Source organism: Myxocyprinus asiaticus, chromosome 19, assembly GCF_019703515.2.
Source record: "Myxocyprinus asiaticus isolate MX2 ecotype Aquarium Trade chromosome 19, UBuf_Myxa_2, whole genome shotgun sequence".
Classification (NCBI taxonomy): domain Eukaryota; kingdom Metazoa; phylum Chordata; class Actinopteri; order Cypriniformes; family Catostomidae; genus Myxocyprinus; species Myxocyprinus asiaticus.
The window spans coordinates 8,870,954-8,885,488 of NC_059362.1; the positions used below are offsets into that span (position 1 = coordinate 8,870,954).

Sequence of the window (14,535 nt, forward strand, 5' to 3'; positions counted from 1 at the left end):
GTAGCTTTGGCCGTGAGAGCTCTCTCCGTGAGGGCGGTGTTAGTTCCCTCGAAACGAGCATAAAAAGTATTTAGCTCATCCGGTAGAGAGGCAGCGGTGTTCATGGCGGAGTTTTTATTCTCTTTAAAGTCCGTGATGATGTTAATTCCCTGCCACATGCTTCTAGAGTTGGTGGTGTTAAACTGTCCTTCAATCTTGCTCCTGTACTGGCGTTTTGCTGTTTTGATAGTTTTTCGGAGGGCATAACTGGCTTGTTTATGCTCCTCCGCGTTCCCGGAATTAAAAGCGGAGGTCCGCACATTAAGTGCCGCGCGAACATCGCTATTGATCCACGGCTTCTGATTCGGATAGATTCGCACAGTTCTGGTCGGAATCACTTCCTCTACACACGTTCTGATGAAACACATTACGCTATCAGCGTAAAGCTCAATGTCGTCATCAGAGGCGGACCGGAACATCTCCCAGTCCGTGCGATCAAAACAGTCTTGTAGTGTAGAGTCTGATTGGTCCGACCAGCACTGGATCGTTCTGAGGGTGGGTGCTTCCTGTTTCAATTTCTGGCTGTAAGCGGGCAGAAGCAGAATGGAAGAGTGGTCCGATTTGCCAAATGGTGGGCGGGGGAGGGATTTGTAGCCATCCCGGAACGGAGAGTAGCAATGGTCCAAAACCCGGTCCCCTCGTGTGTTGAAACTAATGTGCTGGTGATATTTTGGTGCGACTGATTTTAAACTGGCTTTATTAAAGTCCCCGGTCACAATGAACGCGGCCTCGGGGTGCGCGGTTTCCTGCTCACTTATACTCCCATACAGTTCCTTGAGTGCCCGGTCTGTGTCGGCTTGTGGGGGGATGTACACAGCAGTGATAATGACCGCTGTGAATTCCCTCGGTAGCCAGAATGGTCGACACAGAAGCATAAGAAATTCCAGATCAGGAGAACAGAAAGACTTGATGGAATGTACGTTCCTCTGATCACACCAGGATTTGTTGATCATAAAACATACACCACCTCCTCTAGTTTTACCTGAGAGGTCTTTCGCTCTGTCCGCTCGGAGCATGGAGAACCCCGTGGGTTCAATGGCTGAGTCTGGAATCTCCGCAGACATCCAAGTTTCCGTAAGGCAGATAATGCAGCAGTCCCTCGTCTCTCGTTGGAAAGAGATCCGCGCTTTCAGCTCGCAGAGCTTGTTATCCAGAGACTGAACATTTGCCAGTAGAATAGTGGGTAGCGGGGGTCGATTTGCGCGGCGTCTTACTCTGATGAGAACGCCGGCTCTGTTTCCCCTTTTCCTCCTGCGTTTCCGCGGCCGTGCTGCCCAGACAAAGGGCTCCGCTTGCGTGTTTGTAAACAGCGGGTCGGCATTGAGGAATGTGAAGTCCGGTTTACGGTGTGAGATCGCTGAACCAATGTCCAAAAGTGTTTGTCTGTCGTAGACAATAAGGCAGACAACATCCAAGACAAAAAACATAAGAATTGTAAACAAAACAAACAAACTATTGCTATGTTGTGTCGGAGCTCGCAACGCAGCAGCCATACTCGGCGCCATCTTGAGTCCTACACCACATTCAGCATGTTATCTTTATATTGACATGAAATATGAAATGCCATGTTTTCTGATTTAATGTGTAAAGGTGTGTAAAGCGTTTTACAGATGTATATGTTCAATAGCTAAAGTTATATATATGGCTAACCTGTGTGTGAAATGGAAGGGTTTGTGCTGTGACTGTACTTTAAATCTTTACTTGAGTTATTTATGAGCTCTTTATGTGTATTATTGGTCAGTCAGACCAATAGAATCTTCAAAGTTTTTATACCTTATTTGACATTTTAAATATGCAGAGGCAGGGCAAATTGCACTTAAATGCCGCAAATGATTTGACTATTTTATTTGGTAATATTCAAAGTAATTGAAGCTATCAGAACATGTGGAAAATAAACCTGAGTAGACACTGTAAATAGAGTTTTATTTTTTACTGTATACAGAGCTCAATCTGCAATTTTGGGGTTTCCAGACAGACACCTATAAGCCCTCGTAGCCAATTTCACACACTGATTTGTACCCAATTTAACAATATTTCTGTTGGACTGTGCAGTTATAGCTAATAAATGAATGAATGATTGATTGAATGATTGATTGAATTGCGCCTCAATCAGTTATCACCTGTACTTGTATCTTTATATGATTATACACAATACCTGAAGTTATACGCAGATTAATTCTCTACAATGAGAATAGCTCTTAAAAATGTGTAACTGGCTTTTCCTAAACAATTACTGATTTAAAAATGGATGTTATGTTAAAATAACCAGAGATTCCCAGAAACTGTAATAGGTTGAAATAGAACAGGAATAGAAAACTGTCAAATGTCAAAACGACAGTCTGATATTGAATACAAACAATTCAGTGAATGCTAACATGAGTTTAAGAATTCATTTATTCTACATGTGTAGATGTTGAAGCAAAGCAATGCCATTCATAAAGGTTCTCCCGGTATCACCACCCCACACTAGGTCTGTGCCACATCTTGGCCACCCCAGTAAAAATGTCCTGGATACGCCACTGCCTATATTACACTTTTCTAGCATTTAAATTTTTCCCTTGAAGGAATCGTAAGAAATGTAACGATTCCGGTTCCTTAACAGTTCCATAAACGGTTCTTTTAGTACTTTTGCAGAAACAATATTTGGAAATAAGAAATGCAATTCTTATTGAATTTACTGCCCTCAGCAGCATGTTACCAAATAATGATTGATCATTTCAGATTTTAATAGAACAGATTCTTGCAAAAGTGTGTTTACACAGACTTTTTAATGAAGATATTTTAATTATTGTTTTTATAAATTCCACTGATTACAACAAAACGCATTGTGTACATTGAACTACACATTGCTATACTATATCAATAACCATCCAGTAAGTACACTGATTAAAGTCTCACAAGCCTTATGAACACAAAACACAATAAAAGTTGCTGGTTTATTTCAAGTCATACATGATGAAATAAATTGCGGTTCAGTAAGTTTTTCATTTACTAAAAAGAACCCAGCTGATAAGAATGATTTCTTCACGAGGTAACGCTGTATGTTTCGCGCTGCAGATTTAAAAGAACCAGCTCATATTAGGGATGGCCATTTCAAGTAATTTTGTAGTCTAGTACTCTCACACACAAAAAAGATGATTAATCGATTTATTGAAATTTAAAATTTAAGGTCAACCTTTAACCTTTGAACCTGTTTTTCATATTTAAAAAATCTAGATTAAAAAATACTAAAACAATATTTGCACTATTTAACATTTAGGTGAGAGAAGCAGTTTCACTGTTGCCAACGGCAGGCAAAGGCACAAAGGAAAATGCAATATTCTAGTAGTTTTTCTTTTTCAGCAGAACACAAATGAAGATTTTTAGAAGAATATCTCAGATCTGTAGGTCCATACAATGCAAGTGAATGGTGATCAGACCTTTGTAGCTCCAAAAATCACCTACAGGAAACATAAAAGTAATCAGTATGACTCCAATAGTTAAATCCATATCTTCAGAAGTGATCTGATAGGTGTGGGTGAGAAACAGTTCAAAATTTAAGTTATTTTGTTTACTCTAAATCTCCACTTTCACTTTTACATCTGAAAGTCACATATGGTGCCTGTTTAGTTTCACTTTCAAATCTGAAAGTGAAAGCGGAGATTTAGGGTAAAAAAGTACTAAAATATTGATCTGTTTCTCACCCACACTTATCATATTGCTTCTGAAGACATGGAGAGCCTTAAGGATTTCATGTATGTTTCCTTTATGTTATTTTTGGAGCTACAAAGGTCTGGTCACCATTCACTTGCATTGTGAGTACCTACATTGCAGAGATATTCTTCTAAAAATCTCTGTTTGTGTTCTGCAGAAGACAGAAAGTAAAAGACATTTAGGATGCATGAGGGTGAGTAAATGATGAGAGAATTTTCATTTTTGGGTGAACTATCCCTTTAATACCAGGTGTAAATGGGGTCAAAGTTTAATGGAAAAGATTTAATGATAAATTACCCTTGGTATTTGACCCCTGGTCTACTTAATACATAAAACTGTTTTATTTATTTTTAAAAAGCAAGAAAACTCCTGTTTTCTATGATATGACCAAGGGGTCAGGGCTTGGCTAGTAACCATGGGCAAGTTAGCACGTTACTACAAATATCAAATTTTTATATTTCAATGATGACAAAATCTTCATTTTTAGGTGAACTGTTCCTTTAATCTAGAAAAAGTCAGAACAAGACTTCAATTCCTGTTCCATTTCACTGAACTACAAACCTCCAGTCTTGACAGTTCTATGATGTAACGTATTCTCACAATCCCTGACACACACCATCAATACAGACAAATCTTGAAACCACAGAGACCTCATTTCTGTAGTATGACACGGCTGCGCATATTGGAAAATCCATAAATAGACAGGTTTGTTTGTGTAGCAGGATTAGACGGGCCTGGAGCCTCACATTCATATTTATGAAGTGACTAAATGCAGTAGGGCTGTCAACAGGGCTGAGAAACTAAATTCGAATTTTTCACTAAAATATTACCAACATTCGGTTTATATTAGAATTTTAAAGGAGCAATATGTAATATATTTACTGTACAAAAGCATAAAATTATCATAATATGTTATCAGAGATTTAGGAAACATGCTAAGTTGAAATACTGGCTTCTCCGATAACAGTGCTACAGCCAGTATATTCTACTTTGAAATGTCCGTTCCGGGACGGAATTTCTGTTTGTGTTTTGGCCTGTGTGATCCCGCCCACTGCCCATTTCCCAATATTATTTCGACACCCCGGGTTGCCAGATTTGAAACAAGGTAGGAGGCAAACACAGCACGCTGCAGCCATGGAAGCCAGCAATACATCTAGCTAACATTGACAGAGTTATAAAAAAATCCACATGAGCTGGTTTATAATTTGCAAACAATAAAAACACTGCAAACATATACATTAGCTGATCAAATTACAGTGTGATGCTCGTCGCTTGCCATTGTCAGTTTGCTCGTTCCTGTTGCGTGTCCTCAACCTGGCAACCTGCGTGAGCTTCAAGTCTGGGGAGGAGGGGGCAGGGGAGACAACTCTCTCCAATATTTTGAATTTGGATTACAGTACACATTTTAAACACTTGAGGTCAGTGTTACATATTGCTCCTTTAATTGCATCAAAACCATGAGTTCTGCAAAGAAAACAATGGTGATATAACCAGTCCTGCTCGACCCGCTCAGAGCGGGATTCGAACCGGCATGGGAGGCGGGCACGCTAACGAGGAGGCTAATGGCTAAAGCCTCTAACATAAAACGCAAAATTTTCACTGAAAAATTACTTAAATTTTTATTGTTTCTCACTAAAACCTTTCAAGGGCCTTTACAAGAATTGGGATATAAAATGCCAGGGCTCCAGGCTACTACTAAATGGTCGCATTTTGCCATTTTTACTGGCAGTGGACTCATTTTTGTAAGAGTTCACACTGGTGCGACCATGAGGTTGGCTGGCTCTCTTTGATGCGTTGTCGTTTTCTATTCGGTATGAGAAATATTAAACGACAAACGCTATAAAGGCAGAATGAAACAGCACCTACCCGGATCAATTGTCAGCATGGCTCAATGGACAGAGCAGCGTGAACATTTACAAGCAAACCAGTCTCAAGCTCTTAACCGCATGGTGTGGATCATTATAAACAGCGTTGCAAGAATAGAAGAGTGGATGGCGGAATTCAGCACTGAATTATTTCTTCAACACCTCAATAAAAAAAAAAAAATATGTATGTGAATAAACTAGTTTAAAATCAAATTAAACACCCGCCCAATTTCTAAACAGCATTGACAAGGAAAACAGGAGAAAATTTTGCCATGAACAGACATAAATTGTCAGGCTTTTCAATCCACATATCACAACCCTTACAAAAATTTACCATGTATTTTCTATAGTAGTGCTATCTGTATCAACTATGGTATATGGTCAGAAATGTGGTATATTCATACTAAATATTATATAATATTGTTTGATATATCAGAGGAGTGAGGGAATATAATTGTTGAAAAAAAAACTGAAAAAAGTAATAAGGGTTTGGAACGACATGTGAGTGAGTAAATAAACGTGATAAAACTGTGAGAAGATCAGTGATACCTTAACGTCCAGCTCTTTTCTGTGGGTGTGGTGTTTGTGAAGCAGTTGGGCATGACTCATCTTACTGGTGCTCAGCTGCTCTGTCAGTTTATCACATTCTGTTTTCATCTTGTCCAGCTTCACCTGCAGAACTCTCCTTACTTCATTATCTGCCACGGCCTCCGACTACACATCAACAAACAAATAATATTACAATACTGTTTTCTTCCCTTCCCAGGGGGAACCGTCCAACATTATTACTGTTAATGAAAATGAAATCTAAATGAAAATTTTCAACTCAGAGAATGTTTTAGTGTGTGTTAGTTGTGCTTTAGAGTGCAACATTTTGCTAGTACTGTCCCCGCTGAGAAGTTATGTCCCTTAATTCATGCCTTTAAAGCACTGCTGCTACAGTCATCAAAGTACCCCTTGTTAAGAAGTCTACCGCCTTCATTTAGGGCTGGGCGATAGGACGATGTAATCGGATATCGACGATATCTGACAAATCAATGCCAATTGCGACACTCATTGACAGACGATGATCGACATTATCGAGAAATTACAAAACCATGGAGTTTGGAAGTGAACAAATATTAAATAGCAGCACAGGGTTTGAAATAAGCACCCGCCAAATGCGGGTAGCCTACAGTATATCATACGCATGATGGGCAATTTTTCTCATTTACCTGCCACTGTGGTGGGCTAAAGGCCCGGTTATACTTAGTTTTTCTATGTTCCGATCGGTTCACGCCTGGCTGGCCGCATTGTCTTTCTGAGTATACTTTTCTTCCCGCGACCGAATAAGAACGCTTTCAACGCATGCGCACTACAACTGCTTTGTGACACTCTTTTAGTTCAGTCAATGGGCAGTACATGCACAGACGAGGACCGCGTCCGCTGGTCAAGAGAATCTGGGTGGCGCATGGTCAGGCCGCGCAGCTGTACTGATGACGAAATTTGTGTCACACATACTGTGCCCGGAGCGATCAGCATCGCGGACGCACGAAGAATACTTTGGCCTTAACTGTAAGACGTCACAGAATGACACATAACAAAAAATGCTGTTAGACCCAAAGACACGCTCTTTAAGAAACACTCTTTTTTTCTCTCTCTCTCCACTTTTCTCTACCAATTTGGTATGCCCAGTTCCCAATGCGCTCTAAATACTTGTGGTGGCGTAATGACTCGCCTCAATCAGGGTGGCGGAGGACGAATCTCAGTTACCTCCGCATCTGAGACCGTCAATCCGCGCATATTATCACATGGCTTGTTAAGCACGTTACCGCGGAGACAGAGTGTGTGTGGAGGCTTCATGCTATTCTCCGCGGCATCCACGCACAACTCACCACGCGCCCCACAGAGATCAAGAACCACATTATAGTGACCACAAGGAGGTTACCCCATGTGACTCTACCCTCCCTAGCAACCAGGCCAGTTTGGTTGCTTAGGAGACCTGGCTGGAGTCACAAGAAACACTCTTAACTATATATTGAAGAACATACGAAAGAAAAGCCGTCGATGTGCGTCTTTGATGCACTGTTTGTTTAGAGACGTGCAGTGGGAGCATGTCTCGTTGAACATGCGCATGTAGAGTTCTCACTCTTTCTTTTCTCTTTCATTCGTCTGAAAATGTTTTGCAAGAATAGTGTCTTCTATAAGAATGCTGCAAATGACCTCAGACCATCTCAGGAGGTACTCAAAGTTTAGTTCGCTTTATTTCCACGTTCGCGCCAGTTCGCTCTTAACATGCATTGTGAACGAAACTCTGCATGTTCACTTTATAGCCAATACATGTGTATAAAACAAGTTCACCTTGAACCTAAAATCTATATATATTTCTATTATTATTATTATTATCATCATCATTATTATTATTATTATTATGTTTACATTTATAATTGTCTTTAGATCGTAATTTGTATTAGTAATTTCCACCTGACAGATACTTGCGTGACGGTAAATGGAAAGGTGGTTATATATGATTTTTTGACCACTTTGTTATTTTATTTGCTTTTTGATTTTGTTTGAAGTACAATTTGATTTTAGAAATATGTTTGTTTTCAGTTTTTCGTGTTTCAATAAATGATTTACATTTTTAAAGCAAAGCCAATAAAGCAAGAATATTCCCCAAACCCTCTGCTTCGGGGGTTGACGATGTAATCAGATATCGCAATACTTTTGTATAAAAGTATCATGAAGATATTTATTTAATATCGCCCAGCCCTACTGTCACTGTACATATTTTGTAGGATTATGATATTTGTTGAGTATCTGTAAGTTACCTTACTGAACACATACAGATATGTCTTTGGCAGTTATATCACATCTGTTGGCATTGTGTTTTTTGACAGTTGAATTATGTAATTTTTGCTCCTCTAGCATCACCAAATTGCAAAATGTATCACTGTTTTTAAACAGATTCCAGAAAACTCCCACATCTTTCATTGTTTTAACAAACAGTCTCGTCCGAAACTCACCATTGGTCGAGCAAATGTTGCTGTGCCATGGACGGGCCGCTCAAACAAATAGAAGAATGTTTTGATAGTGCCAAAAAGATGCACTTTTAAATGAAATCAACCTACAAATGGGTTACTTATAGTTCAATCTGAATATTAATCTGTGATCCGAGAAAAAACTTTTAACATTGAAATGTACATTTAAAAATAGTTCAACTTTAAAAAATAGTTCAAAAACATGTCCCGATTATGTTGCACTCTATCCAGGTGTTAATTGCATCCTATGCAAATATTTTGAAAATGTGTAGTTTTGTACATCCCTACTTCCCACCTTTGTACGGTGCATTTCACTAGCTTGGAGGAAAGGACCCTAATGGATTTCAAGGGGCAAAAAAATCATGTAGATTTCTCAAGAACCTTTAGGTGTAATCTTGCTCTCTGGTGAAAACCTGCTAATGTTATTCTTTAGATGCCCTGAGGAAGACAACAGGTTCAAATATTCAAGCCCACAGCCAACATCATCCACAATGTAACCTCTTTGCATAAAACAGGGCATCTAAAAATGTCTAAAAATGTCTCTGTCTGAAGCTATGGGCAGAACCTGCCCTTCTGGGTCTGTTGTTAACCTAGAATTGCGAGTGTATGTGCATGTGGTGATGGGTGTCGAAATATAAGCCATTAATCATTAACAGACAGGTTTCCTGTGTCCTATACAGGTGCAATGCAATAAACCAACAAGCGATTAAAGCACTCTTTCATGTAAATGTGAGTTTTTGTCCTAACCAAGAGCATTTTTAATGTTAAAAATAAAAAAATTATATATTAAATAAATGTAGCCTATTTTTAAAAATATTTATTATAATTACAATAATTAATTTTTCATTAATTACAAACCCAAACCCAAAGTTATACTTGAAAAACTGAGCCGAACCCAGCCAAAAACCCAACAGTTTGTCAGGTCCCATCGGGCTCGGGTCAGGTAGCAAACCTCTAGTTAGGACACGTGTTAGATTTGAACCTTAAGGTCTCTGACGAGAGCCTCCAGTTCTTCTTGCTCACGTTGGTATAATCGGAGAGTGTCGTCAACGTCTTTATCCTGTTTGGCTTTGACTTCTCGATGGGCCGTTCGGAGGTGGCTCAGCTCCTTCTGATGCACCTCCCACTCCAGTTCCAGTTGTCGCACCAAAGAGTAGGTCTCCTCCTGGGCCACACTGAGTCGTTTTTCCAGCTCCTTCTGGGAGCTCTCCGCCTCGGCCAGTCTGGTGGTGAGGTCAGCTCTTGTGGCGCTGAGTTTCTTCACTGAGCCCTGGAGATCCAGCAAATATCTCTGCTCCTCCTCTCTTCTCTGCTCCTGAAGGTCCCAGCACTGTTGTAGCCTAATATTCTCCTCTCTCAGACGGGTCTGCAGGGAAATCTGCTTCTGGACCTCTTCTTATAGACCTCTCTGAGCTCTTGTTCTAAAGCAACGAGCCGTGAGCGGGCTTCGGCCAAATCCACATCACGGCGGTGTACGTCCTCCTCGCACTGAGCGAGACGTCCAAGGGCATCGGTGAGCTGCCGCCGTGCACCTTCTGCCTGCTGGCTGAGAATGCTCTCATTCTCTTTACTCTGAAGAACAGAGCAGAATAATTACACATGGAAAGCAAAATAATGCAGATATAAATGCAAAAAAATGCCATTCCACTGGGGGGGAAAGGATCTCTTTATATACAATGAAAGAGAATGGTAACTAAGGCTAACATCTCCTTTTGTGTTCGACGGAGACTGAAAGTCATACGGGATCAAACAACATGAAGGTGAGTAAATGATGACAGAATTTTCCTTTTTATGTGAACTAAGTCATGATGACCAGCAAAATATGGACATTGTACTTTGAAGGTCTAATTAAAATGATAAGGAGTAAAAAGCATGACTTTAGCCATGGAAATTTAATTGAGTAAATGTACAAGTATGCAGTTTCAGTTGTACTGAAGTAAAGCACAAATTCCCCACAACAATGCATCAGCATAGTAATGAAGTACCCTTACAGCCCTGGTTGACATGACATGTCAATCAGTTACAGCAGTGCCCTCTAAACTGTATCCCAAAGCCCAAAACAGAGCATCTATGATTCATAGTAATATTAATCTTGTTATTGCCATTGCTACTGAAAAAAATTAAATTATATATTTTCTTACAAAGTAATTTGTCTTATTTTCTAGTAAAAAAATATATAAACATTTTTACATGAGAAGCAAAATGACACAAGATATTAATATCAGAGCAGAGGTCAACAGAAAGTGGATTTTGGAGATACCGATAACTAGAAGGCCGATAACCGATTAATCGGGCAATAGATTTTAAAATCGATTTATTGAATGTTAAACAATTTTTTTTCCTTGCTGTGACAGGCACAGACATAGAGATAACAAGACTCCAAAATGAGTAAAATCCCAGATGCCTGTTTATTGTGCATTCAAAATCCCAATAATAACCACAAAAAAAAAAAAAAAAAAACAACAACAAAAAAAACACTGACTACCACCCACGTTTTGAAATGTCTGTGCTTCCTGCTCACACAAACAGACAAGGGAAACAAAACATGTACTCTTACAATAATGTACATTGTATTACAATAGAAACTTTAAAGTAAACATTGTCATATGGGCTAATAAATACTATGAGCAGTAACTCATCAATAGTAGATAATCAGCGATCACTTGTCAATTGTCCGGTTTTATAAAAAAACACTTTTTCCTTTTCTCTAAGGACACTATAAGTCAAAATCAACATGAACTCAACAATCAATAAAAGTTATATAAATAAACGTTCAGTAATGTCTAAGCTTCATATGTCTTTTTTTTATAACATTTTGTATTAATACTCATGAATTAGTCCATAAACAGTGTTGGTCACAGATGCTTGACTCCATTAGAATGCTCTATTGAAGCAAAATCACACGAGTAAGAGCTATCAGCATGGCTGTGATTTGGCAGTAGGCACGAAGCCGCAGGTAATCAGAGCCATGCTGACTGATGGACAATACATCACAATTGCAAGTAATTTTGCTTTTATTCAACAGTTCAATGAACACGTAAATAAATAAGTAGGGAAAAACTGTCCCAAAAAAAAAAAAAAAAAAAGCTCTTGCATGTGGTACTACTGTCTTATAGCACAGGGTCTGCCATTGCTAGTACCAAAGATGCAGCCAAACTTTACTAATTCGAAAACCACACTTTAGAATTAGTAATGACAGATTGGGCTGATTCTAACAAGTTATTTGAGAAACAAGGATGTGTATATGCATGAGAGAGAGAGAGAGAGAGAGAGAGAGAGAGAGAGAGAGAGAGAGAGACTGAGCCTGTGATTACCTTGCAATGATGAAAAGTCATGCTGCAGCTGTTAGTTTAATTATATTCCTCAGCTTTAGTGTGAAAGTAATCCACTCTGATCATGGAGTGATGGGAAATAACTCCACTCCATGAGCTATCTGAATTATCCTACAAGTATTTCACTCACGTTCAAGTGTTCTACAGAAAGAAAGAAAGAAGAAAGCATATTAAAGGGCTTGTGTGTAAGTTTTGTCAGCTGAAGTTTGAAATCACAAACATTCCAAAACACACTTGTAGCTCATTTTAACATTCTGTCAATGTAATGTAGTCTAGGGAATTTTTGGACACTTAGAAAAGGCTTAAATGATGCCTTTGCAGGGCTTTTCAATGGAAGAATAATAATGGTAGCCAAGCTGTAGGGTCGTTCCAAACAAAATTTCCCAAAAAATGACCATTATTTCTGAGCCCCACACCTTTCAGCCATTCAAAGCTCTCACAATGGAAGGTAAAGTCTTTGAAGGAAACAGTGTGTAGGGATGATCACTTCTGAATGGAATGCACCCCATCATTCAGATGAGTTGAAAAGATAGCTGTTTCTCACCCAAACCTATTATTTCACTTATCGCTTCTTATATGGCTATGAATTTAACTACTGGAGTCTTATGGATTGCTTTTATGTTTCCTTTATGTGATTTTTGGAGCTTAAAAGTTCTGGTCACCATTCACTTGCATTGTATGGATCTACAGTGCTGAGACATTTTTCTAAAAATCTTTGTTTGTGTTCTGCTGATGAAAGAAAGTCATACACATCTTGGATGGCATGAGGGTGTGTAAATAAGAGAATTTTCATTTTTGGGTGAACTATCCTATTAAAGTGTTTGATGAAGTTAAAATATTTCATAATTTATTATGCCCCCTGTAAATATATACATTTTGTATGCATAATTTGTAGTAGTTACATTGAGTTTACATTATGTATGACAAACATTAAAATGGGACTGTCTCTTTAAGAACAGTGGCTGTTCAGCGAACGTGTTTGCAGTTTTTTTTACCACATCCGTGCTGTGTGTTTGAATTAATCTGACTGAACATAACAGAAGAGGTATTAAAAGAGACTTAAATCAATTAACATAGACTGCGTAGATCTCAACATTAAGAGATAGCTGGTCCGGGGGGCCTTAGAAGAAAATTGGCCATGGGGCCCTTGCTAGTCATAATTTGTCCCTGGGTGCCTGAGCGTGTTTGATCACTCCATCTGTCACCATTCTCAACTGTGCTCGGCAGTAATGCTGAAGCTGTTAGTTTAACTCTATTTCTCAGCTATAGTGTAGTAGTAATCCGAGCGATCATGGAGTTAGAGACAACTATGGGTGACTTTAAAGAAATTCACATACTGAATGAAACAGTTTGACAATGTCAGTTCAACTCACTCATAGCACACATAAGACGGTCTTTTGTCTCCACCTGTTGGCTTAAATCTTTAATATCACAGGGATGAATGACAAATCACACATCTGCAACCGAAACCAAACATTCTGGAGACAGCGGGCCAAAAACTGAAATGGATTGATCGATAGACAGAATTCCAGTGAATCCTTAAGATGAAGGGTTTTGGCCACAGATATACATGGTAGAATAAAAAAAAGTCTCTGCATTTCTTTTTTTTTTTTTTTTTTTTTGATAGTCGATAGTTCCAAAAAAACATGATTAATCGGTAAAACCAATATATCGGTCGAACTCTATTCTCGAGTAAATGTATCAATTAATCTAGTTTTAAGGATGTGTAAATATTTTACTAAAAAACAAGACAAACATTCTGAGTAAGACACTTTTTTTTTTTTTTTTTTTTGCAGTGCAGGGTCAAAAATTAACACCTGCCAAACACATGCCAAAGTGCCAAATGCCAAATACAACAACTTTTGTACTCAGAACAACTCAACAACATTGCATAAAAAAAATCACAATTTCAAAAACCTCTGTTTTTGTGAGTTTGTAACAAATATAATGTTGCAAATGACTGATTTGTGCTGTTAGCTGCAAATAAAGGAACAACAAAATAGCTTAATTCCACTTTGTTAGGAGCAACAACATACTGTATATATTTAAAAGGAACTGATGCAAAATACAATTTCATGAGCATCAGAAATATTTATGGCTGGTAAATTTGTAGCCAATTAACTTGCCATTGACAGGTGTAGCAGTTAATTTTGGACCCTGTCTGCATCTATTTGAGGATTGTGAAGTCTCACCCGTAGAGCTTTATCAGTGTCATTTCTGCTCTCATCCTTTACTTCCTAAAGCTCTTGATCCAGTGTCCTGCATTTGGCCTTCCACTACCTTATGGCCTCCTACGCTTTTGAGCGTAGCTCCTCTCTCTTCCTCTCGCTCTCCGTCAGCTGGGCCTCCAGACAGGCACATTCTGAGCCGCTGTCCTCCAAACGAGACTGGATCTCCTTCAGCTGGGCCAACATCCTCACCTGCTGCTGCTCACGTCGCTCCATATCTCCAGAGAGAGCCTAGACAGAGAGAGATGTCAGTTATTCACAGTACAGAAATGGCTAATCCATTTTGTGTGTTCTTTGTGTTATCATTATTAGGATTTACATGTTTTACATTAGTTCTTGTTATTCTATTGTACGCTAT

General features: G+C 38.9%; 1 pseudogene; it reads right to left on the bottom strand.

The window, feature by feature from the left end:
* The window catches only part of LOC127410465 (centrosomal protein of 128 kDa-like), a 105,210-nt pseudogene that overhangs the window by 60,099 nt on the left and 30,576 nt on the right, over nucleotides 1-14,535 (bottom strand).